The sequence below is a fragment of the Physeter macrocephalus genome, chromosome 7, assembly GCF_002837175.3.
Source record: "Physeter macrocephalus isolate SW-GA chromosome 7, ASM283717v5, whole genome shotgun sequence".
Lineage (NCBI taxonomy): Eukaryota > Metazoa > Chordata > Mammalia > Artiodactyla > Physeteridae > Physeter > Physeter macrocephalus.
In genome coordinates this window covers 9182788-9185574 of record NC_041220.1, presented here as the reverse complement: position 1 = coordinate 9185574, position 2787 = coordinate 9182788, and the positions used below count along the sequence as shown (strand labels likewise).

General features: G+C 36.2%; 1 non-coding gene across 1 annotated transcript; it reads left to right on the top strand.

Moving 5' to 3' along the window:
* Positions 1-2107: 2107 nt before the first annotated feature.
* On the top strand, positions 2108-2214 carry LOC112065698 (U6 spliceosomal RNA). Its single transcript, XR_002892192.1, has one exon. It is a non-coding gene; the product is annotated as a U6 spliceosomal RNA (small nuclear RNA).
* Positions 2215-2787: the final 573 nt, after the last annotated feature.

The window sequence follows — 2787 nt, the reverse complement described above, 5'->3', positions numbered from 1 at the left end:
ATCCAAACATAACACTGAAGATAATCATCAAGTCACAAGGGAAGAGAAAAAAAGAAGAAAGGAGCAAAAAAGAACTACAAAAACAATTAACAAAATGCCAATAAGTACACACATATCACCAAATACTTTAAATGTAAATGGACTAAAGGCTCCAATCAAAAGACAAGAGTGGCTGAATGGATACAAAAACAAGACCCATATTTATGCTGCCCACAAGAGACTCATTTCAGATCTAAAGACACACACAGACTGTGTGTGAGGGGATTGGAAAAAAGGTAGTCTATGCAAATGGAAATAAAGAGAAAGCCAGGGTAGCAATATTTATAAGAGACAAAACAGACTTTAAAATAAAGAATGTTACAAAAGACGAAGAAGGATATTATATAATGATCAAGGAATCAATCCAAGAAGATAAAACAATTGTAAATACATATGGACCCAACATAGAAGCACTTAAATTTATAAAGCAAATTTTAACAGACATAAAAGGAAAAATTGGGCTTCCCTGGTGGCGCAGTGGTTGCGCGTCCGCCTGCCGATGCAGGGGAACCGGGTTCGCGCCCCGGTCCAGGAGGATCCCACGTGCTGCGGAGCGGCTGGGCCAAAAAAAAAAAAAAAAAAAAAAAAGGAAAAATTGACAGTAACACAATAATAGTAATAGTAGGGGACTTTAACAATACTCCACTTACATCAATGCACATATCATCCAGATATAAAATCAATAATGAAATACAGGCCTTAAATGACACATTAAGCTAAATGGACTTAATTGATATATAGAACATTCCATCCCAAAACAGCAGAATACACATTCTTTTCCAGTGCACATGGAACATTCTCCAGGATAGATCACATACTAGGCTATAAAACAAGTCTCGGTAAATTTAAGGAAAGTGAAATCATATCAAGCATCTTTTCCGACCACAGATTATGAGACTAGAAATCAACTACTAGGAAAAAACTGAAAAAAATACAAACTCATGGAGGCTAAGCAAGAAGCTACTAAACAACCAACAGATCACTGAAGAAATCGAGGAAAAAAACTTAAAAATACCTGGAGACAAAAGGAAACAAATACACAATGATCCAAAAACTATGGGACGCAGCAAAAGTGGTCCTAAGAGGAAAGTTTAAAGTGATATAAGCCTACCTCAGGAAACAAGAAAAAAATCTCAAAGAAACAACCTAACCTTACATCTAAAGGAATTAGAAAAAGAAGAACAAAAAAAACCCAAAGTTAGTAGAAGGAAAGAAATCATAAAGATCAGAGCAGAGGGACTTCATGGTGGTCCAGTGGCTAAGACTCCATGCTCCCAATGCAGGGTGCCCAGGTTCAATCCCTGGTCAGGGAACTAGATCCCACATGTCGCAACTAAAAGATCCCGCATGCCGCAATTAAAACAATTAAAAGAATAAAATACCTGAGAATAAACCTACCAAAGGAGGCAAAAGACCTGTGCTCAGAAAACTGTAAAACACTGATGAAAGAAATCAAAGATGAATCAATATTGTGAAAATGACTATACTACACAAAGCAATCTACAGACTTAATGCAATCCCTATCAAATTACCAATGGCATTTTTCATAGAACTAGAAAAAAAATTTTACAATTTGTATGGAAACACAAAAAACCTCGAATACCCAAAGCAGTCCTGAGAAAGAAAAACGGAGCTGGAGGAAATCAGGCTCGCAGACTTCAGACTATACTAAAAAGCTACAGTAATCAAGGCAGTATGGTACTGGCACAAAAACAGAAATATAGATCAATGGAACAGGATAGAAAGCCCAGAGATAAACCCATGCACCTATGGTCACATAATCTATGACAAATGAGGCAAAAATACACAATGCAGAAAAGACAGGCTCTTCAATAAGTGGTGCTGGGAAAACTGAACAGCTACATGTAAAAGAATGAAATTAGAACACTCCCTAACACCATACACAAAAATAAACTCAAAATGGATTAAAAACCAAAATGTAAGACCAGACACTATAAAATTCATAGAGGAAAACATAGGAAGAAGACTCTTTGACATAAATCACAGCAAGATCTTTTTTGACCCGCCTCCTAGAGTAATGGAAATTTAAAAAAAAATAAGCAAATGGGTACTCACTTCAGCAGCACATACACTAAAATTGGAATGATACAGAGAAGATTAGCATGGGCCCTGCACAAGGATGACATGCAAATTCATGAATCGTTCCATATTTTTTAAGTTGGGACAAAGTGAGAGAGTAGCACTGACATATATACACTACCAAATGTAAAATAAATAGCTAGTGGGAAGCAGCTGCATCACATGGGGAGATCAGCTCAGTGCTCTGTGACCAGCTAGAGGGATGGGATAGGGAGGATGGGAGGGAGATGCAAGAGGGAAGGGATATGGGGATATATGTACACATATCGCTGATTCACTTTGTTATACAGCAGAAAACTAACACAGCATTGTAAAGCAATTATACTCCAATAAAGATGTTAAAAAATAAAAAGATTTTTAAAAAACGACGAGTAAAACTGCTGCTGCCTAAAAAAAAAAAACAGAAAAAAACTGCTGCTGCCTTATCACAAATCGAGGCGATAATACCCAACTGTTCTAGTTTTTATCACTATGTTTTTGATGAAGCAATAAAAGTAATAAAGTTTTAAGTTTCTATCCTTAAGTAAATTTAAAAAAAAATTCTGGGTCATAAAATGATAAGTACAATTGAAAACGTTTCTTGGATACCCAAGTTTGAAGACTGTCTTGAGAACAGCAATTAAGCAACTGTATGATGTGCAAACTGAA